The sequence below is a fragment of the Ceratotherium simum genome, chromosome 25 (assembly GCF_057802395.1).
Source record: "Ceratotherium simum simum isolate JZ-2026a chromosome 25, ASM5780239v1, whole genome shotgun sequence".
In the NCBI taxonomy this organism is placed as follows: Eukaryota; Metazoa; Chordata; class Mammalia; order Perissodactyla; family Rhinocerotidae; genus Ceratotherium; species Ceratotherium simum.
This window is the reverse complement of record NC_141924.1, coordinates 7,991,537-8,015,543: the sequence shown is the minus strand read 5'-3', so window position 1 is coordinate 8,015,543 and position 24,007 is coordinate 7,991,537. Positions and strand designations below refer to the sequence as shown.

Sequence of the window (24,007 nt, the reverse complement as noted above, 5' to 3'; positions counted from 1 at the left end):
CAGCGTGGGGTGATGCTGAGGTTTGCATCTTTCCTTGAGGGACCAGAGAGTCAGGGGTAGAAGGGATGGGGCTGGAGCAGGGGGGACCTGGCCCAGGGAGAGGGAGGAGGCCGGCAAAGGGGAAGCCCCGAGAATCTATTCCTTGTGGTCCTCAGCAGGCCTGTGAGGGTGTAAAGAAATTACATCATCACGACTTGCTTTCCATCCCCTTGTCTTCTAGAAAGAGTTTGAGCAGCTGATGTTCAAGGACAAATGATAATGAGGAGGAGGAAGCAGGTCCCCTCCTCTGGGGACAGAGTCACAGCCTATGCTAAGCCACCCTAGTACCCTGAGCTTCCTGGCAGCTCAGTCAACAAGGGCAAGTGCCCACCCCACATTTCTCTGGGTCAGGAAAGTGAACTCAGGGACGAGGAGATTTATCACCGGGGTGGCCTCACGAGCTAGGACGTCAAAGAACAGTTTGTAACCAACTTAGGAAGGGTCTCTGGGCCTTCAAACTGGCAGTTGGGTGACTAGGGAGCTCTGAAAACAGCCCTGTTTCCTCCCCACCCCCAGATGCAAAGCTACAAGGAGCACAACCAGGTGGAAATCCCGGAGGCTGAGCCCGGCGCCACCCAGTGAGGGTCGTCAGCATCACCGCCAGCAGCCTCCCGGCAGTGAGAGGAGGGGGCTTCAGGGGATTGAGTCCAGGCAACGACTGCCCTGGTGCTGGGTGTGTGTGTGTGTATGGTACCTGTATTAATGTGTGTGTATATGTGGTTTTGTGGGTGTGAAAATGTGTGTTTGCTGTGTGTCAGAACATGAGTGTGTGGGTAGTGTCTGAATGTGTGAGTGCTTTGTGAGTGTGGGATTCTGTGTGTGTATATTGAATGCACTAGTGTGAAATGAGGGACATGGAGAACTTCACCCCCCCCACAACCGTGGTCCCTCTGATGGTTGTGACCTCCCTACAACACGAGCTAGTACCTAGGAGTTGAAGGTCACTGAGGAGGAGGCAGGTGAGACATGGGAAGGCAAGAATGTGTTCTGGGGACGAGGCTGTGACCACATTAGGGAGTGTGAGCCTGATATGACAGTCGGGTGAGAGGATCAATTCCAAAGACCCCTGGTTCTTCCTCGGAGTCTGTACAATGTTGGGGAGTCCGCTGGGGGGAGGGTGCCTTCCCTCATCTCCCACCACCCAGGGTAAGCAGCTGGAGAGGGCAGTAGGGACAGGACTTCTGTGGCCACCCCTGCACTTGACCTTCTCAGCCCATTCCTCCACCCTCTGGCAGCTCAGGCATGCCAGGAAGTTGGCTCAGGGCAGAGGGCAAAGGCCAGTCTCAGCTCCCTTTATAAAGAGGGCCCAGGCTGGTCGAGCCCTCAGGGTTGGTGAGAGTGCCCTGCCTGCCCTGGTCCTAGGTGCCTGGTGTGGTGAGGGGTGCCAGTGTGTCCAGAGGAGCCCAGTGCCCACTGAGGCAGCCATGGGGCTGCTGACTGGAGAGACACTGGGGTCCCTGGCTGTGGCCGTGGCCATCTTCCTGCTCCTGGTGGACCTGATGCACCGATGCCAACACTGGGCCCCACGCTACCCACCAGGCCCCACGCCCCTGCCTGGACTGGGCAACCTGCTGCAGGTGGACTTCCAGGACCTCTGTTGCTGCTTTACTCGGGTGAGGAAGGTGGGGGGGTGGGCACAGAGGTCTTGGAGACCCACCTGGCAGCAGACAGTGGGTGGTGGTGAAGCCACAGGCTGGACAGGGAGCTGGGGGGAAAGGAGGAGGCAGGTTTGAGAGGCCTCCTGGGGGAGGGCATCTGTGCAGGGCCTGAGGACAGTTTGAATTTTCCAATCAAAGGTCAGAGAGGGCAAAGGCCTGGAGCGGGGTGGGACTTGGCGGTGGGTTTGGGATGCAGTGGGACAGGGCTTAAGTTATGTGAGCCTGAGTCCCTTCTGAGGACATCAGGAGGAAAGGTCTTGAGATTGGGGGGGAGGGGCGTCTGGTCAAGAGCCCCATTTAATCAGGAAATTGAGGTCAAGAAGGGACAGTGACCAGGTTCAAATCTTTTGCTGCTGTGAGACCTTGGGCCTCACTGCTCACCTCTGTGACCCTCAGTTTCTTCACCTATAAAATGGGATCCTAACCCGGCCTTCAGATTACATTGGTGCCCTCTGCAAAGTCACAGCTGGGTGGTCTGATCCAACATGAGGTCCTCGATTACAGAGGACGTGACCCCCAGGGTCATGAGGCCACATAATGTCCCTGCATAGGCTCGGTGCTGTTGTGCCCATGGTCCCCCAAGACTAGTGCCTGGAGACGGGGGCCAGCAACGTTGCCGGCTTGGGCTTCAACAATGCACTTAACTCTCCGCCTGCGGCTGCGGCGCGGCTTCGGGAACGTGTTCAGCCTGCAGCTGGCCTGGACGCCCGTGGTCGTGCTCAACGGGCTGGCAGCCATGCGCGAGGCGCTGGTGGACCACGGCGAGGACACTGCCCACCGCCCACCTGCGCCCATCTTCAAGCACCTGAGCTTTCGGGCCACGCTCTGAAGGCAAGCGGAGCAGAGGAGGACCGCGGCCCGGCGGGGACTGGGCCCACAGTGCACCGAGACCCGACAGGGCCAAGTGTAGGCAGGGTGGTGGACCTGCGGTGCAGGGAAGAGTCAGCGAATTTGTAGGGGCGACAGGCGGAGGAAGAAGCCTGTGCCGCGGCTGAATAGGTACATGTGGGCGGGATGGAGGGCGGGGCCTTACAGGGAGTGGACGGAATACGAACCACTGTGAGCAGCAAGGGGATGTCTGGGTGGCGGTAATGAGAAGGAAGGAGTCAGTGTGGGCGGGGCAGGGGGCGGGCCGAGACCCTCCCTTAACGGGATGGGGGGGGTCACAGGGGGCAGAGCTAGGAGTGGGGCCCAGAGCTGCCTGCAGTGGGGAGAGCTGGCGAGCAATGTGGGTGGGCAGAGGGTAGGACCTGTCGCCAGCCGGAAGGAGGTGTAAAGTGGGCGGAATTGCGTGGGAAGGAGAACCAGGTGAGGAGAGGGCGGGGCCGGGGCGTGTCCCTGGCGAGGAAGGAAGGACGGGCGAGCCCAAGAGCAAGGTCTGTGCGCAAAGGCGGGGCCAGGGCTCACACGTACCTGCCCCAGCCCCAGGGGTGGTCTTTGCCCGCTATGGACCCGCGTGGCGGGAGCAGCGGCGCTTCTCCGTGTCCACCCTGCGCAACTTCGGCCTGGGCAAGAAGTCCCTGGAGCAGTGGGTGACCGAGGTGGCCTCGTGCCTCTGTGCCGCCTTCGCAGACCAGGCTGGTGAGTGCTGGGCTGAGGGACAGGAGACAGGGATGGAGGCTGGGGAAGAGGAGATGGAGGCGACCCCCTGACCTGCACCGTCCCCTCCCAGGACGCCCCTTTAGCCCCAACGCCCTCCTGAATAAAGCAGTGGGCAACGTAATCGCCTCTCTGACCTTTGGGCGCCACTTCGAGTACAAGGACCTGCACTTCCTCAAGCTATTGGACTGAACACTGGCCTTACTGAAGGAGGACTCTGGCCCCGTGCCCGAGGTGTGACAGTGGAGGGGGCAAAGGAGCCCTGCAGGCGAGCTCCATGGAGGAGGCCTCAACCTGCAATGGGCCTCCACAGAGGGGGATTTGTCTAGAAGGGTATTGGGTCAGTGGGCTCCAGGAAAGGGCTAAGGAATGGGTACCTCCTTCTTTGGAAGCCACTGGAACCCATGAGATGTTGACTTTAGGTTTAGCCTTCTGACGCCCATGGAAGGAGGCAGGATTGAGGTCTGAACACTGGGGATGAACCAAGTCAGTGGTGGGAACACCCTGGAGGTGGCTGGGACCTGACTGGTCACTAGGTGAACACCTGAGCACAGGGACGACCCAGGATCCCACAACTGTGACCCATGCAGGTGCTGAATGCGATCCCTGTGCTCCTGCAAATTCCGGGGTTGGCTGCCAAGACCTTTCCTGGGCATAGGCTGTGCTGGATGAGCTGGTTGCTGAGCACAGGATGACCCAGGACCCGGCCCAGCCTCCTTAAGACCTGACTGATGCCTTCCTGGATGAGGTGGAGAAAGTGAGATGCCAGGGACAGGGTCAGAGATTGTGGGTTGGCGGCACCATTAGGTGAGCCCAGGCAAGGTGCGAACTATGTATCAGCCAGTGATCAGTCACTCGGGCTGATGGGTGCAGTGGGAGGCCATTTGGGGGCTTCCTCCCTCTGCCCCTGAGCCCACCCTCTCTGCATGGCCCAGGCCCAGGGGAACCCCGAGACCAGCTTGACTGATGAGAATCTGCGCCTGGTGGTGTCTGACCTGTTCACTGCTGGGATGGTGACCACCTCGATCACGCTGACCTGGGCCCTCTAGCTCATGATCCTGCACTGGGATTTGCAGCATGAGCCCAGCCTGGGGGCTCGGTGGGATGGGCCAGGGAGGAGAGGGACAGGCTGGGGGCCTTGGGCTTGGTCTGGCCACCAGAAGCTCTGAGCAGATGCTGGACCCTGGCTCAGAGAACAGAGTGACCTTCTCCTCCCCGTGGGCACAGCCCCTACACAGGAGGAGGTTGGGGCCCAGCCCCCTATGTCTGACCACTGTGGGGCTTCCACTGAGCACGACCGCGGGCTTCCAGGCCAGCTGCCGGCTGAACATGTCCCCAAAGCGACGCCGCAGCTGCAGGCCGAGGGTCAGGGGCATTCTACAAGCCCCGCCCCGCCAGGCTGCTGGACCCAGTCTCCTGGCCCTAGCCTTGGGGGATCTCTGGGCTGCCAGCAGCAAGGGGGTGAAAGGACTCTGTCTGGTCTCAGTGATGCTGGGGGTCACATCTTGCACGGTTGAGGACCTCACATTGGATCAGACCCCCCAGCTATGACTTTGCAGAGGTCACCAAAATTACTGGGCCAAGTTAGCATCCCATTTTACAGGTGAAGAAACTGAGGTTCACAGAGGTGAGCAGTGAGGCTTAAGGTCCCACAGCAGCAAAAGATTTGAACCTGGTCACTGTCCCTTCTCAACGTCCCTTTCCTGATTTCAGTGGGGCTCATGACCAGACTCCTCCCCCATCTCAAGCCCTCTCCTCCTGATGTCATCACAAGGGACTCAGGCTCACATAACTTAAGCTCTGTCCAACAGCATCTCACCCCCTGCTACGTCCCACCCCCTCCAGGCCTTTGCCCTCTCTGACTTTTGATTGGAAAATTCAAACTTTCCTCAGGCCTCGGTGGGCACTAGGCTCCTCTGGACACACTGGCACCCCTCACCACACCAGGCACCTAGGACACCTAGGACCAGGCCGGGTAGGGCACTCTCACCAACCCTGAGGGTTTGTCTAGCTTGGGTCTCTTTCTAAAGGGAGCTGAGACTGGCCTTTGGCCTTTGCCCTTTGCCCTCTGCCCTGAGACAACAGGTTGGGATGATTGTCCCTTCAGAGGGTGCAGGGAGCAGCCAGGGAAGGCAAGGTGCAGGGGTGGCACAGAAGTCCTGTCCCTCAACCTTCTCCTGGTACAAACCCAGGGTGGGGGATAGAGAAAAGGGAAGGCCCCACCCCCAGCCTAACTCCCCAGTATTGTACAGGCTCCAAGGAAGAGCCAGGGTCTTTAGACTCACTTCTGCCCCACCTGTCACATTAGGCTCACACTCCCTAATGTGGTCACAGCCTCGTCCCCAGAACACATTCTTTCCTTCCCATATCTCACCTGCCTCCTCCTGAGTGACCTTCACCTCCCAGGTTTGTACTGGCACTTGCTGTAGGGAGGTCACAACGATCAGAGGGACGAGGCAGTGGGGAGTGGGAGGAGGGATGAAGTTCTCCGTGTCCCTCACTTCACACTAGTACGCTCAGTACACACAGACACAGATTACACACTCACAAACCACACCCACGTCCTTACATACAGACACACAAGCACTTGCAAACACACATTTATACACCCACAAGACCATATACACACACACACTTTAATACATGCACCAAACACACACACACACACACACACACACGGACGCAGCACCAGGGCACCTGTTCTCAGCAGTTGACAAGAGCTAACCCCCTGCTCCTGCCACCTGGAGGCTGCTGGCAGTGATGCTGAGGACCCTCACCGGGCTGGCTACTGACCCAGCTTTCTGGGTTTCAGCTTGGTAGTGGCCCTTCACCTTTGCATCTGGGCGTGGGGAGGCAGCAGGGTTATACTCAGAGCTCCCTAGTCACCCAACAGCCAGTTCGGAGGCCAGGAGACACTTCCTAAGTTGGCTACAAACTGTTCTTTGACCTTCAACCTTGAGGCCACCCAGGTGATGAATCTCCTCGTGTCCGTGTCCTCTTTCCTGACCCAGAGAAATGTGGGGTGGGAACTCACCCTTGTCGACTGAGCTGCCAGGAAGCTCAGGGGACTAGGGTGGCTTAGCATAGGATGTGAGTCTGTCGCCAGAGGAGGGGGCCTGCTTCCTCCTCCTCATTATCATTTGTCCTTCAACATCAGCTGCTCCAACTCTTTCTGGAAGACAAGGGGATGGAAAGCAAGTGGGGACGATGTAATTTATTTACACCCTCACAGCCTGCTGAGGACCACAAGGAATAGATTCTCGGGCCTCCCCCTTTGCTGGCCTCCTCCCTCTCCCTGGACAAAGTCTCCCTTGCTCCAGCCCCATCCCTTCCAACGTTGACACTTAGGTCCCTCAATGAAAGATGCAAAGCTCAGCATCACCCCGCACCAGTGTGTGCCATCGTCTGGCTGGAATTGGGGCTCCCAGGCCCTCCCTCTTGCTCAGTCTCTCACCACCTCCAAGCAGGGGCGTGACTACACCATGCCAGGGCAGGGCCGCTGCCAGCCGGCCTCAGCACCCTCCTTCTTCAACAAGAAAATGTGTGGGATTTGAGGCTGAGTTTTCGAATCAGTGAGGCTGATGGGAAATCTGAGGCCAAAACCCTCTCAAATGCTAAAAGCCCGGAGGGTGAGGAAGGGGTATTTCATGGGAGGGATCAGGCCGCCTCAACCATCCGAGGGGTATGTGAGATAAGCTCTCTTTCTGGAAGAGAGTTTATCTTTTCTCTTCTACAGAAGAGAAAGCTACTCTTTCTGTAGTATGCTTTCCCCCAGCTGAAGCAGGGCCTGCAGGAGGCACTCCACAGCCCCGTGTACCCCAGTTCTCCCCCTATCTCACTCCCCAACAGTAAGTGGACCAGCTTCTTCCCAGGGTGCCTCTGGACATCCCTGATTCGGAGATGGCCACCCAGAGATGGCTCCCTGGGACTGTGGCCTCTTGGTATTGGCTTTCAACGTTTGCAGTTCCTGCTTGGCTTGTGAAAACTGGTCATATCCTTCTGAATTCCCACATCCACACTCGCCTGCCAGGCCCAAGGCCAGAGGGTGTAGCTTGCTGGGGCCCAGCTGGGCCTTCCTCAGTTTATTCAGGCTTCCCTGCATCTTGCTTTGCTCAGGCCTTGGATTCTGTTCCACCCCCACTGGACCGACCATGTGCTGGGTACTGGGCTGGGCACTCACAGCCTGGGGGAAGACGATGGTGGGCCCCAACTCCAAGGTGCTCACAACCAAGAGGAGGAACAGGAAGGCTGACAGGCCAGGCCAGCTCTAAGGGCACTTCACTGAGGCTGGAGCAGGACTCTGGGAAGAGTTCCTGGAGGACTGTGGCTGGCTTGGCACTGCAAGCCAAGGTGATCTGACAGCAGGACCAAAGGGCCACTGCAAAGTCCTGTGCAGGGGGGTGAGGGGCTGCGGGAGGGAGGCAGCTATGCACATCCAACTGAGGACTGGTTGTGGGGAACTGGGGTCGCTGGGCCTCCAGGGGGCCAAGAGAGCAGTTTTGTGGCAGCTCAACAGACCAGGAGGCCGAGATGCACAGGCACCCTGGGAACTCTGGGATCCAGCCTGTGGCCTCTCATTGGCCTCAGTTGAATGTCCTGTCCTGTGGGCAGCAACTTTCTTCCCAGGACGGTCAAAGAATCAGGGTGTGTTAGTACGGGGGCAGGGGGCAGGATGGTCTGAGTGTTGGCCAGGAAGTGGCCCTGGATAAACTGTCTTTATCCCCCCTGTTTTGGATGTGTCACACCCTCCCAAGCAGTTACCCTAATGTGGATATGAAGGGCAGGCACAGACACTCCTGTAATTCAGGCAGAGCCCCTGATACTAGGGGTCTGTTGTCCAGGACGGGGGGCCTTGAGGAAACCTCGTGTGTACAATGAGCACACAGCACAATCGTGAGGCCGATGGTCTGTTGCAATCATTGTGCAATTGCAGCTTCCAGTGATAAGGGACTCACGTGCCAGGCACAGCTGCTCACTCCACGTGTCCTCCCCACAGCCCTGTAAGGCAGGTGCCTTTATGGTCCCCAAGGCATGGAGGACACTGAGTTTCAGGGGTCAGGTCAGGAGGTCAAAGTCACAGAGCAGGATTCAGGTCCATCTCAAAACGCAGGCTTCACCTCAACATTATAAAGGCCACATATGTCAAACCTGACACAACATCATACTTAAGGGTGAAAAACTGAAAGTTATTCCTTTGAGAACAGGAACAAAACAAGGATGCCCACTCTCGCCACTCTTATTCAACATAGTCCTGGAAGTTTTAGCCAGAGCAATTAGGCAAGAAAAAGAAATAAAAGGGATCCAAATTGGAAAGGAAGATGTAAAAATGTCACTATTTGTGGATGACATGATTCTACATATAGAAAACCTAAAGAATTCTCCAGAACTATTGTGAATAAGCAATGAACACAGTAAAGTTGCAGGGTACAAAATCAACAGACAAAAATCCATCCCATTCCTATACACCAATAACGAACTAGCAGAAAGAGAAATCAAGATACAATCCCATTTACAATCAAGACAAAAAAAATAAAATACCTAGGAATAAATTTAACCATGGAGGTGAAATACCTGTACACTGAGAACTATAAGACATTATTGAAAGAAATCAAAGGACGTGAATAAAGGGAAAGATATTCCATTTTCATGAATTGAAAGAACAAACATAGTTAAAATGGCCATATTACCTAAAGGTATCTACAGGTTCAATGCAATCCCAATCAGAATCCCAGTGACATTCTTCAGAGAAATAGAATAAAGAATCCTAAAATTGATATGGAACAACAGAAGACCCCAAATAGCTGAAGCAATCCTGAGAAGAAAGAACAAAGTTGGCGGTATCACACTCCCTGAATTCAAAGAATACTACAAAGCTATAGCAATCAAAACAGCATGGTACTGGCAGAAAAACAGACACACAGATCCATGGAACAGAATTGAGAGGCCAGAAATAAAACCACACATCTATGGACAGCTAATCTTCAACAAAGGAGCCAAGAACATAAAATGGAGAAAGGAAAGTCTCTTCAACAAATGTAGTTGGGAAAATTGGACAGCCACATGCAAAAGAATTAAAACAGATCTTTATCTTACACCATACACAGAAATGAACTCAAAATGGTTTAAAGATGTGAATATAGGACCCAAACCCATAAAACTCCTAGAAGAAAATATAAGGAGTACACTCTTTGACATCGGTCTTAGCAGTATCTTTTGGAATACCATGCGTAGTCAGGCAAGGGAAACAAAAGGAAAAATAAATGGGAGTTCATCAGACTAAAAAGCCTCTGTACGGCAAAGGAAACCATCAACAAAATGAAAAGACAACCCACCAACTGGGAGAAAATATTTGCAAATCATATGTCTGACAAGGGGTTAATTTCCAAAATACATAAAGAACTCATATAACTCAACAACAGAAAAATGAACAACCCAATCAAGAAATGGGCAGAGGATATGAACAGACATCTTTCATATCCAGAAAGAAAGAAGGTATACACAGATGACCAACGGGCACACGAAAAGATGTTCAGCATCACTTATTATTAGGGAAATGCAAATCAAAACTACAATGAGATATCACCTCACACCCATCATAATGGCTATAATTAACAACACAAGAAATAACAAACGTTGGAGCAGATGTGGCGAAAAGGGAACCCTCATACGTTGCTGGTGGGAATGCAAACTGGTGCAGCCACTATGGAAAACAGTATGGAGATTTCTCAAAATATTGAAAATAGAAACACCATATATTCCAGCCATTGAACTACTGGGTATTTATCCAAAAAACATGAAATCAATAATTCATAAAGATATATACATCACAGCATTATTCACAATAGCAAGATGTGGAAGCAACCCAAGTGACCATCAACAAATAAAGAAGATATCGTATATATATATACAATGGAATACCTCCAAGCCTTAAAAGAAGACAAAATCATGCCGTTTGCGGCAACATGGATGGACTTGGAGGGTGTTATGCTAAGCGAAATAAGTCAGACAGAAGACGACAAATACCATATGATTTCACTCACGTGTGGAAGATAAACAAACAAGCACATAGATAAGGAGAACAGTTTGCTGGTTACCAGAGGGAAAGAGGGAAGGTGGAGGGAAAAATGGGTAAAAGGGCACATATCTCTCACACATGCTGAGAGATAAAAACTAGACTGTTGGCGGTGAACACCATACAGTCTATACAGAAACTGAGATATAATAATATATCCCTGAAATTTACACAATGTTATAAGCCAATATGACCTCAATAAAATAATTTTAATTAAATTATACTTTTAAAAAAAGGCAGGCTCTGAGCTACTGCTCCACCTGTAAGTTACTGAGGTTTCTTATTCAGCCCACCCTCGCTGCGCTTCTGCTCTGGTGAAGCCGCTGCGGTGGAGGGGTGTGCGCTCCCAGCGGCCACCTGTGTCGCAGGTGTTCAACCGCTCAGAGAAGGGTCCTCTGGACACTATAACCTGAGACTTAGAGTGCACGGGTCACGTCACCACGATGGCGGAGCAGGAAGCGCCCGGCCCTGGGTCCCCTACTGGATGCGGAGCGAGCGCGGGGAGAGCGCCCTACAAAGCAGGTAGGGAGCCGCAGCCCCAACCAGGGCGCTGGGAAAGTTGGTGGCGTTTGGCTCGCCTCCCCCCGGCCCCGCGGCATGGAGCGCCCGCAGAGGACGCCCCCAATTCCCGCTCCTCCCTGGAGACAGAAGGGAAGTGTGGAAGCTGCGTGCAGCTCGTGGGGCCGCGGGCCTGGCCGCCTCACCTGACTCGCAGTGCCGACCCGCCCAGCGCAGCGCTGGGATCCAGGGGGAGGCCCCGGCAGGGCGGCCGCGGCTGCAGTTCCGCAGGGGGACGGCAGGGGGCGGAGGAGGCCGCGGCCGAGGAGGGAAAAGGGGAGGGGAGCTGGGCAAGAGATGCCTCTCTGAGATGGTTTCTGGGTACCGGCTTCACATTGGTAAGATGAAAAAGCTCTGGAGACCCGTTGCACGACGATGTGACTATGTTACCGGCGCAGAGGGTTCTTGTTGTCCCGCAGGATGGAAATCAAGAGAGACAACAAACAGGAGTAGAAAAGTAAGTTTATTAACTTGTGCACAGGAGAGGCACAAGGGAGCCGGCAGAAAGGAAAGGGGCGGGTGACCGGCTCCTTAGGCAGCGGGATTGTGGGGCTTTTATTAGGCAAAGGCTGGGGAGGAGCGCCTTGTCATGGCACGTAGAGGTGGGGTTTCCTTGCGCTTCTGCTGTCGTTCAACAGGCCACCACATGAGTTGCATGTATTATTAGCACGCTAGCTCTCCACCCCTGGGTGTGATTTTTCTATGCTAATAGAGCTAGGGTCACCTTCAGACAACTCCTGGGTGCTAGGGCACATGCGTAAGCCCAGGAGAGTACGGAAACTGAGGAATGTGGGTCTTGGTGCTCTGTATCTGATTCTCCTGGCTTGCGAATTGGTTAGGAGCCTTATCTTGTTAGGCCAGGGGCCTTGCAGATGGCCCTGTCTCATTACGCTGATTCCTGTCTCATTCCTCCCTGAGAGATTTTATCCTCCTTAATCTTAAGGATCATGGGCGAAGGTCTCTTCTTCTGAAGCTGCTTCCTGCTGGCAGAGAGTGTTAAGAAAGGGGCCCTACATCTGGGAGGAATAAAAATCTTTCTCAGCTTGTTGCAGGGTCTGGTAGGAATGAGAATGAGGACCCGGTGGGTCGGCAGTTGGAAGTGGCTAGAATCCTTGCGTGACCATCAGTTTAATGTGAAATTGTTGGAACCTAGAAGATACCCCCTTGACAAGAAGGTTAAAAAGACAGGGACCAAAAATTAATAGGAGTAGGATGATTACCGGGGCTCCCAAGAAGGGAGGGAATCAGGTGATGAGGGCACCCTTGATCAGTGACCATGCTGGACTGGGGTCTGTACCTTGGTTATATTGGTGAAGCCAGGACGCTTATTCATAGATTTCCCGGATGTTGGTCTCATCCTCCACTGACACTGTGACCTGAGACTTAGAGTCCAAGGGTGATGTCACTATGTCATAATAACCATAATAATAACCATAATAACCACCTGAGTTATTAACATAAGTCATTTCTAGTGAAACAAAAAGAAAAACAAGATTAATGGTGGGGGCAAATTATAAACCAATTTCTGAGCCCAGGGAGCAGCCAGCCAAAAAGATTTCTAAATGTCAGAGTTGAACCATCTTTTGTAGCTTGAAATGCCTCTGATGATGTAATTGGGTGTTCAGGTATCTTTCTGAGTGGCTTACACAGCAACAGACATGAATCTCTCTTAAGTTTATATCAAGTTGTCCAACTTCAGTTTGCAGGGCTTCAGAAAAAGGGCAGGTTCGGTTCTCAATGATTCCAAATGAAAATGGTGGGAAAAAAAATTGAAAACATTAGTTTGGAGATTTGTAGCCAGATATTTCAGGAGACTAGAAGAATTCAGGATCTGGTCCAGTTTACAGATAGAAAACAAAAACCTCAAAGATAATTATCAGAACTAGAACTTAATAGCCATGAATGTGTACTATAGTTTCTATTGAGACATAATTTTTCTCTCTAAAATCACCCTCATTTTTACCAAAGATGGCCAATTAAGAGTCAATGGTTTGCAAAATAAGTCTAGTTTTAATAAACTTGGCCCAATTATTTACATAAGTACAGCAAGAATAGCAATTGGTTATATAGGCTCTTTCAAATCTGCTTTGCTGGAAACTTTTTATAAGGAACCTCAGACTGAACTTTAAAGGCCTCTAGAGGCCAGGGAAACCAAGCCAAGGATTTGTGATCAGGCTTTGCCTGCAATGCCTTAGATTTGGATGAATTCCTCTCTTCTCTTGAGTTTCCCCAAAATATTGAGGTTCTTGCACCTGCCAGATAAGTGACATTCTTTATTTACCCAGTATGGTTGCTGGGAACCCTGTAAACAAGGTACTGGGCCAATATTTCCAAGTGGCTTTATTCCAGAAAGTCAATCTTTATTCCTCCAAAGCTGTCTTGTCATATCTGAGTCTGTATGTTTCTCTCAAATATGACATTCCAGTCAAAGCCTTGGTATTATAACCAGTGTTTCCATTTGTGTCCTGTTATAAGATAGAGAACAGATTCTTATTGAACTTATGCAAATAACTATACTGCCGTGAAGACAATACTCACTCACTAAGAGTTTCCAAATTCTGGAGGGATCAGGTAGGGAGAAAAAGATAAATGTTTCAATTCTGTTCACAAAGGTATAATTTTACCAAATTGCTATAAGTCGTAGTTAACTTAGGGGAAAGAGAAAAGGTTTCCTTAAATGTAAAAAAAAAAAAAATTAAACACCAAAAAAATCAGCAATACCTCAAATGAAAACTCATATAAATTATCATTCTCATCAGTTCATTCAATCCTATGTAATCGATTCTTGATCTTAATCTTCTGTTAGCAGTTTCATGCAGTCATCTGTTTCTCTGTTAGAGTTCTGTGATTTCTTACCCAGTTCAGTTTTATGATCTGAAAGTTTATCAGAAACCTGTATTCTAGAGTAAGCGCCAGAGTCTTTTCCATGAATCTCTCTGAAGATGAAACATATTTGCAAAAGCATCAGAGTAAAACAACTGTCTTCAGATAACAAAAGACTCAAAAGAGCAATGACAAAGAAACTTGGCTATTTCTGTGACATATAATACTTTAAGATAATAACTAGAATTATGGCTGACAACCAGGACAGATCAGAATTTTACATACTTTTTAAAACATTTATATCAATAACATTTACCCACATAATACCACCTAAGAAGGTTTATCATCACTTATTTGACAATGCTCCCCATGTAATTTAACATACCAATTAAGCCTAATTAGATTAGTATCTTCTTTATAGGCGGAGAGAGCAAATTTCTTTGAGAAGTCCCAGGGCCCTCTGAAAATTATCAAAGAAATGTCTTTTCCTTCAGGTCAAAAAAGGACTTCATTCAGGATCTGAACATTTTGTAGGGGGGAAGCTTGTCGAAAATATCAAAAGGTTTTAAAACACTCCTCAAATAGGAAACAATTCTCACTGTGAAACAATGCTCAGTTATCCATTCAATCAAAGTGACAACAGAAACAGTCAAGGGTGAACGGAGAGTTAAAGTAGTAAAAAAAAAAAACCTTAATAGAGAGACCTCAGTCCTTTTGAACATAGGAAGTTATTTTAACAAAACATAGGTTTTCTGTCTTTGAGGTAGACTTACTCAAAGGTAAAGAAAAACCTTTTATGACCTCTTTATCAGGAGCAGACTAAGAGTTTAAGAAAATTATCCCTTTTAAGAGAAAGAAAACCAAATTTTAATTTTGTACCAGTTCACTTCTTATGTTAAAACTTACTTATATTAATTAGAATTTTTAACCCTTACAGACTTTAGCCAAAACTAAAAAGCAAGCAATTATGAACTGTCTTTTACATTAGCATTCTGTGGCATGGCAATTTATAAATACTCTTTCTAATTTCTAGAAACATGCTACTTCATAATACAGTCTTTTAATAAAATACAAGACATGTTTACTCATAGACCCAAACAACTTTTCATTTTTCTGCAATAAGAAGCCAAAAGTAGATAAACTTCAGTATTTTAGTAATTAACATCTAATATTTTATTTTACTTGGAAATGACCTAGATACTCAATAAATTTTATTATTTAATTCAATTAGCAAAACTCTAAGGTTTCAAGTTACCAAAAGGTTTTGAAATTATTTTAAGTACATACACCATAACACATAATCATTGTTTAAAAAGTTCATGTAACACTCATCTTTTTCACAACAACTTAGTTACTTGTTCCTAATAATTATATAGATTGCCTACAAGACTTCATGAGACATTTGACACAATTAGCCATCCTTTTACTTATTATTTTTGCTAACCAGTTTTGTAATAGAGATAACATCAGCTATTTGACCAATAAATGTAGAATAAAGGCTGCGTGTCTGCATCATATCCAGTGCTGATAACTCTAAAAACATGTTTGTTTTAATCAAACCAACAAACTTAAATAAGCTTTCAGTTACCAAAGATTAATTTATATCATGTTAACTTGAAAGACTTTGTGGCTACTTTCTATTACATTTAGAATTTATGTAAGCGCTTACATTAGGCCAATTGAATAGAGCTCTTAATTTTGGCCATACCACCCGGAGGTAATACATCACACATATATAACACACTTATAGATGCACATACACAGAGTCTCCACAGCTATTGTTTTAAAATTACTGCCATGAATCAGGTACAGTAATACACTAGTTATGAATCCAAATTCTGTTTTAAGCCTTTTTACTAATATTTGTGGAGAAGACACTCAAGATACTAGATTTTTGGCAAGGGCACTCTTATGGCCATTTTTCTTGCTTTTTTCCTTTTTTTTTTTTTCCTTCGTCTTAGGAATCAGTGATGGGCTAGACCGCAGTTCCTAGAAAGGCAAGATGATAATCTTTATTGAGATAAAGGAACTGAGTGGAATCTGAACTGCCTCTAGAGCTGCATTTCCAGTCTTGCAAGGATTTTTTTAAGGACAATTGCCCTTGATTTCTCAGATATTGGGTTGTAACTCAAATGACATTATAGGTTGACCCACCTGTCCAAGTACATCATAAAGGCACAGAGAAACCACTCAAGTTTTCTCCAGATGGAGTTTCTGGGACATAACCCATCTGAGTGAAAGTGTTTTTAATCAGTTAAAATGCAGCCAAGGGGTGAGCCTCTGGGGATGCCTGGAGTGTTCCCCATGGCGGTAAAGCACCGGCACTGTCTGACTGACAGCGGGCCCAGATAAGGGTGCAGAGCCTGACTGCAGGCATCAATATAGCTAGAAGATTTAGTCAAGTCCCACTCAGCCCAGGCACTTAGTCCCTGGGCCAGCACAAAGCAATCCAGGGAAGCAAGAGGCCTAAGCCTGGAGTGGGATGGGGCCGGGGCTCCTAATGCTGGGGTGGAGAGTTAAGTTCCCGGCAAAAGGTTTTTAAGTTTTCGACTTCACAGAAGGTCCAGGTTCTGCTCATGTCCAGAGTGAACTTAACTTTGACTTGGTGACAACAGAGGAGGTGACGAACGAGACAGACAAAGAAGGGAAAGAGGTGATCAGGCCTCACCCTCACGTCCTCTTCCCAAACGTTATCAAAATAAGGGTCACACAAACAACAGTCCCCGTGCTTGGCAAACAACGCTGGCCAGACCATTTACAGAATAAATTACAGGTCTCCTGTCCCCATAACTGACTCAGTAGGCACCTAAAATACTCAATGTGTTCTTGACAGGACACAAAACAGGGTTCCAGATTGTCAGTCAAATGACTGACTGAGGGGTCAACCTAGAATCACTCCAGGTGCCCCAAAACCAGAGGAGAGTTCCCAGAGGTGGAACGTGGACTCTCCAAAACCAGAAAAGCCAGATTGTCAGGCTAATGACTGACCCGAGGGCTCACGGTGCCCCTGAAACCAGAGGAGAGAAGATTCTCCTAAAGAGGATAAAGAGAGAGAGAAGGAAAAGAGGGAGACTTGAAGAAAGTTGGTCGGACTGGAGGGCATTGGCTCCCAGGCCTCAACCTGACTTACCGAGCACTGGAGTCTGAAACAAAGGTTCAGCTGCGGCCACTTATGCCCATATCCAGGCAGCCAGGCCAGTCCGGTGCCCAGCCCATCCAGTCTTCGACTGGGACTCAAGAAAGTCCCACTAGGAAGCCAAAATGTTACCGGTGCATAGGGTTCTTGTTGTCCCCCAGGATGGAAATCAAGAGAGACAACAAACAGGAGTAGAAAAGTAAAAGTTTATTAGCCTGTGCACAGGAGAGGCACAAGGGAGCCGGCAGAAAGGAAAGGGGTGGGTGACCGGCTCCTTAGGCAGCCAGATTGTGGGGCTTGTATTAGGCAGGGGCTGGTGAGGAGCGCCTTGTCATTGGCACAGAGGTGGGGGTTTTCTTGCGCTTGCGCTGTTGTTCAGCGTGCCACCACATGCGTTGCATGTATCATTAGCACGCTAGCTCTCCACCCCCAGGTGTGATTTTTACTATGCTAATGGCGCTAGGGTCACCTTCAGACAACTCCTGGTGCTAGGGCGCATGCGTAAGCCCAGGAGAGTCCCGAAACTGCGGAATGTGGGTCTTGGTGGTCTCTATCTGATTCTCAGCTTGCGGATTGGTTAGGGGCCTTATCTTGTTAGGCCAGGGGCCTTGCAGATGTCCCTGTCTCATTAGGCTGGTTCCTGTCTCAAATATACTTAACACTACTGACCTGTACACTTACTGGTTGAGATGGCAAATTTTGTTGTGTTTTTTTACCACGATTTATCAATTATTTTATAAAAATACATCTCCCCTACACACCTATTAGAGTGGTCAAATCCAGAACATTGAGCACACAGAATGCTGCAAGGACGTGGAGCAACAGCAGGTCTCATACATTGCTGGTGAGAATGCACAGTGGCACAGACACTGTGGAAGGCAGTTTGGCGGTTCCTTACAAAACTAAACGTTCTCACCGGATGATCCAGCAATCACACTCCTTGATATTGACCCAAAGGAGTTGAGAACTTATGTCCACAGAAAACCTGCACAGGGATGTTCACAGCCGCTTTGTTCATAATTGCCAAACCTGGAAAGTAACCAAGATGACTTTCAGGAGGTGAATGGATAAATTGGTACATCCCAACAATGGAATATTCGTCAGCACTCAAAAGAAATGAGCTATCCAGCCATGAAAAGCCATGGATGAAACTCAAATGCCTATTACTAAGTAAAAGAAGGCAATCTGAAAAGGCTACATGCTGTATGATTCCACCTATATGACAATCTGGAAAAGGCAAAACTAAAGAGACACAAAAAAGATCAGTGTTTGCCAGGAGCTGGGGGGAGGGAACAGGCGAACACAGAGGATTTTCAGGGCAGTGAAACTTCTCTGTGTGATCCTATCATGGTGGATATATGTCAGTGTACATTTGTCCAAACCCATAGAATGTACAACACCAAGAGTGAACCCTGATATAAACTGTGGACTCTGGGTGATAATGATGTGTAGATGTGGGGCCCGGCCCGGCCCCCTGCCCTGCTCTCACACTCCCGCCCCCTTTGACAGGCCCGCCCTCTACACCTGCTCAGACAGTCCCACCTCTTTGGGTCAGGCCCACCCCCTATTAGCCCCCCACCCCTCGCAAACCTTGTCCTCCTCTGCAACCAATCCCGCCCACTTTGATGGCCCTTCCACAGCATTCTGTCCCGGCCCTGCCCCCTGTCATTGCTCACACAGTCCCGCCCCCTTTCCCTACAGGCCTGGTCCTCCTCAGTGCCCACAGTCATTCTTCCCCAGCCCTGATACAGGCTCATTCCTCCATGCCCTGGAACCACCATTCGCTAGCCATTCTCTCTGCCCCACGTTTGAGACCCTCGTGGGTTAGACCCTGTTTTGACTTCAGCCACTGGATGCCCAGTTCCCACCGGGTCGCGGTCTGTCCCTCCTCCAATTGCCTTACGAGACACTCCAACCCAAGTGTGAGAACCAAAAGGCAGTGGGCAAGTCCTCGCTGTGGTAGACCAGCGGCTGAGCACGGCCGCCAGCCCGTTGAGCTGGACCATGGGCCTCAAGCCAGCTGCAGGCCCTCATCTCCTGGCACTAGCCTTGAAGGACTCCTGGGCCCCACCAGAGAGGGTACAGTACTTTATCTGCACTCGTGACGCGGAGGATCACACCCGCTGTAGTCGGCGGATATCACATTGTATCAGACCACCTGGCTATGACTTTGCAGAGGTCACCAAACTTGTCAGAAGGTTAAGTTAGCATCCCATTTTACAGGTGAAGAAAGTGAGATTCACAGAGGTAAGCAGTGAGGCCCAAGGTCTCACAGCAGCAAAAGATTTAAACCTGGTCCCTGCCCCCTCTCAACCTCGAATCCTGATTTAAATGGGGCTCATGACAAGACTCCCCTTCCCCAATCTCAAGACGTCTCCTCCTGACATCTTCTGAAAGGACTCAGGCTCACATAACTTAAGCTCTGTCCAACTGCATCCCGAACCCACTACCAATCCCATCCCCCTCCACGCCTTTGCCCTCTCTGACCTTTGATTAGAAAATTCAAACTGTCCTCCAGGCCCTGCACAGATGCCCTCCCCCAGGAGGCCTCTCAAACCTACTGCTTTCCACCCAGCTCCCCGTCTAGCCTGTGATTTCACCCACCACCGTCTTCTGCTAGGAAGGGTCCCCAAGACCTCTGTGCCCACCACCCCCCACCTTCCTCACCCAAGTAAAGCAGCAACGTGCGTCCTGGAAGTCCACCTGCAGCAGGTTGCCCAGCCCAGGCAGGGGCATGGGGCCTGGTGGGTAGCATGGGGCCTGGCGTTGGTGCTGGTACATCAGGTCCACCAGGAGCAGGAAGATGGCCACTGCCACAGGGCCCAGTGTCTCCCCAGTCAGCAGCCCCATGGCTGCCTCAGTGGGCATTGGGATCCTCTGGACACACTGGCACCCCTCACCACACCAAGCACATAGGACCAGGCCAAGCAGGGCACTCTCACCAACCCTGAGGGCTCGACCAGCCTGGGCCCTCTTTATAAAGGGAGCTGAGACTGGCCTTGCCCTCTGTCCTGAGCCAAACTTTTGGGATAACTGTGCTGCCAGAGGGTGCAGGAGGGCCCAGGGAAGGTCAGTGCAGGGGTGGCCCCAGAAGTCCTGTCCCTCCTACGTCTCCTGCTGTTCATACTGGGTGGGGTGGGAGAAAAGGCAAGTTTCCACCCTCAGATGAACTCCCCTAATGGTACAGGCTCCGAATAAGAACCAGGGGTCTTTGGACTTGATCCTCCCACCCAACTGTCACATAAGCTCATACTCCCTAACGTGGTCACAATCTTGTCCCCAGAACATGTCCTTCACTTCCCATGTCTCACCTACCTCTTCCTGAGAGGCCTTCACTTGGGAGGTCAATGGCACTTGCCTGATGATGAGAGGAACCATGCCTGCAGGGGGCGGCAGGGAGACAGAGGGGGCTGAAGACTCCAAGTCCCCTTCACCTCACACTGCACACTTGACACGCACACAGACACACCTAATCACACAGAAACCACTCAACCATTCCCAACTCTTACCCTCATGCTCACACATGCAGACACACACACACACAGAAATCTACATATGCACAAGGTCACCCACACTCAGGCAACACTCACATGAACATACAAACTCACACTTACACTCAAGGGGCACAGATTATTTCACGCACACACGCACACACGCGTGCACATACAGACCCAGCACCAACTGCCCTGGTTCTCAGCGAGGCCCGTGGATGCCTGGGCAGGACCTCTTCTGGTGGAGGCTGCTCCCTGCGAAGCTCAGGGTCCTCACCCAGCTTACAGCACAGCCCAAATTCCTAGGCTCTGGTGTCGCCATGGCAAGTTTAAATCTGGGTGTCAGGGGGCAACAGGGTTGTTCTCTGAGCTCCCCATTTACCCTAACTGCACAATTGGTGGAGACCAGAGGCCCTTACCCAAGCTTGTGACATCCTCCAGTCACTTCCTGAGGGATATTGTCATCCCACTGCTTTCTGGCCTCTATAGTTTCTGATTAGAAATCTGACATCAATGTTATTGAGGACGGATCCTTTGTTCATGATGAGGCGTATCTCACATCTTTCTGGCTGCTTTCAAAGCAAGAAAGCAGTTCTCTTTGTGTTTTGATGGTTTTCTTGTGATGTGTGAGGTGTAAATCTCTGATATTATCCTACTTGGAGTTCACTGAACTTCTTGGATGTGCAGATTAATGTTTTTCATCAAATTTGGGGAGTATTCAGTATTCAATATTTCTTCCATATTCCTTCTAGTCCTTTATCTCTCTCTTTTTCTGCTAGGACTCCTATTACATGCGTGTTGTATGCTTGATGGTGCCCCACAGGTTTCTGAATCTCAGCTCATTGTTCTTCATCCTTGTTTGTGTTCCTCAGCCTAGATCATCACAGCTGACTGTCCTCATGTTCGCTGATTTTCCTTCTGCCTGTTCAAATCTGCTTTTGAGATCCTGTAGTGAACTTTCATTTCAGCTATTGTATTTTCAACTCCAGATTTTCTACTTGGTTCCTTTTTAAAATTTGTGTCTCATGACAGCTGTTCTTTAATGGGTGACACATGATACTCCCACTTTCCTTAAGTTCTTTATACATGGTTTCTTTGAGTTTTGTGAACATATTGAATTAACCAATATGCAGTCTTTGTCCAGCAACTCCAAAGTCAGAGAGAGTTTCCATTAATAGACTATTTCCTGTGTATGGGCCATCCTTTCTTGTTCCTTTGCATGCCATGTAATTTTTGGTTGAAATGTGGACATTTGAAAGATTTGTAGCCATCTGGAAATTGGATTCTCTTTGCTTCCCGGGGTTTGTTGTGTTGGTTATTTGTCATCGTCATAGTTGTTTCTTTGCTTAGTGACTTTCTGAACTAATGCCATAAAGTCTCTATTCATTGTTGTGTGTGGTCACTGAAGTTTCTACTCAGTTAGCTTGGTGGTCAGCTAATGATTGGTTAGAGATTTCCTTAAATGTCTGCAACCAATAACTCTCCCAGTCTTTGCTGCACTGAGATGCTCTCTGTGTGTTGGGACAAACTTTCCCCACTCAGCCAGGCACTGGCTTTAAAGTTTACAGCTTTCCCTCTACCCTCAATTCCTGTTTGAACAGATGCTCAAGGTCAGTCAGACGGGAGATGTTAGGGCCTCCCCAGGTTTTCTGAGCATGCACACAGCCCTACATAGCTGCATGGCCTCTTAGATTCCCAGGAAGGTGTCAAAGCTCTTCAAAGCGCCTGTGGACACCTCATGCCACAGCTTCTCCTTTCAAGCTTTGTGGTGAGTGTTATCATTTGCCCCAACTGTTATCCATTGCTTCAGGCAGCTTTGATTTTGAACAGTGGCCTCTGATTACCTGCAAAAATCTCTCCTGAGAAAAGGCTGTTTGTACAAGGGGAGCTCTCAGGTCACACAGACAGCCCTGCACATGGGGTCTTCCAGGGAACCCCCAGCCAGGGAAATCGTGACAATTCTTTGGGAATGAGGCTTTGAAAATGCTCCATGTCCTGTGCTCCCTCAGGAGGCTTCCCTGGGTGTGGGCGGTTCTTTTCAAGGCTCCTGCTGAGCTGGAGAGTGGAGGATAGGACCAGGGAAGTGGAAATGCCACAGAGCTTGCTGTTCATTTGGAGATTCAGCCATCTGTCTTGAAAAAAAATGTTCCTGAGTAGCTGTGAGCTCTTCCTTTATTGCAAGACTTCTGAAAAAGTAACTGAATATTTTGCCTCTTTTTTCACAGCTCTTCTGGAGTGGCCAATTTTCAGAGGTCTGCTATTTTTGCTGATATCACTGCTCTCCTGAGGGGTGTTTATCAGACCTTAGATGTCTCAAATTTCTGCATACATCCTTGACTAATAGTTCAGCTGAATATAGAATTCTAGATTGGAAATAACTTTCCTGAAGAATTTTAAAGACCTTTCTTGTTCTCCTCCACTTCAAGCGTTGGTTTTGAGCTGTCTGATACTACCTGAATTCCAAAAACAGAGCCTTCTTTCTTCTTTATAACTCTGTAAGTCTTTAGGTTCTTGTTATGGTCACTCTACCAAGGCAGGATAGACCCCCCTACTCAAAATTTGATTTGGATGTGGACTGATGACACCATTCTCTCACCAAGAGGGTAGGAAAGGCTTCACTGTTGGCATCATTGAGGTCTCTTGGCAGAGCAAGGCTGGCCTCTCAAGCCGGTCCAAAATGCCTTGGGAGAGCCAGGAAAGGAGACTGGCCTGGATATTTACTGTGGTTTGGTGATGGGCTGTGGTGAGGGCTCACTTGACTGGGTAGTGGTTTGGTGGTTTGAAACTCTAGTAGAGAGCAAAGGAGAGAGAACCAGGGATTTATCATCAGCTGGTCCAGGTGTGGGGGACAGGAGAAAGACAGAGTTGATGATTAAAAGCTGTCAGTGATCAAACACCAAAAAAAATGGAGTCACACCCCTCAGAGTGGGGAAGAAGCCCAATAGCCAGAGGCGTCAACCTTCCTGAATGAGCCTCCCCTGCCCTCTGCTTCCTTCCTAGTCGGCAGGACCTCGAGACCACTCCCCTTGGGCTGGAGGAATACCTAGTCTTTTATTAATACTGACCTGCTCTCCTGGCATCAGGGGCTACCCTGGCCATGAGAAAAGGTCCGCCCAACAGGAGACACACAGGGCATGCCTGCTTGTGCTTTTCAGAGGCCTCTAAAGTGGAGAGCAAGGAGGAAATGGCCAGGGGTTGGGTCCCCACCTCTTGAGGAAGCTCTGGCGGGGCTGGTTCCCAGCCTCTGACATCCCTAAGACCCAGAACCATGAATGACAAAGTATCAATAAATCCAGAGTTGCTGCTTCTTCAGCCCACCTCCTCCTCTCAGGGGCCTCACCTCTTCACAAACCCAGTGTGGCCCCGTCCACACTCCCTGTCTCGACGAGCTGCAGCAACGCCTGTCCTGCCACTGTAGACATGACTGTGAATACTCTGGACAGGCTAAAGGGGGCCATGGATGGCTTTCCAACTTAGTGCCCAAGGACAGATCAATTCCCTCGGTGCTGAGAGCTGGGAGCTCCCTGTCATGAGGGCACCTGGTAGACGCTGGGGGAACCGCTGTCAGCAATGCTGTTGGGTGGGGCTCCTCTGGCATCAGAGGCTTGAAAGGGCTCCTTCTGCCCTGAGT

At 49.8% G+C, this 24,007-nt stretch overlaps 1 long non-coding RNA gene across 1 annotated transcript; it reads right to left on the bottom strand.

Annotated features, from left to right (window-relative positions):
- Positions 1–14,592: 14,592 nt before the first annotated feature.
- LOC147913708 (uncharacterized) lies at positions 14,593–20,194 on the bottom strand. Its single transcript, XR_015556344.1, has 2 exons — positions 19,553–20,194; positions 14,593–17,914 (listed from the first exon to the last, which is right to left on the bottom strand). It is a non-coding gene; the product is annotated as an uncharacterized LOC147913708 (long non-coding RNA).
- Positions 20,195–24,007: the final 3,813 nt, after the last annotated feature.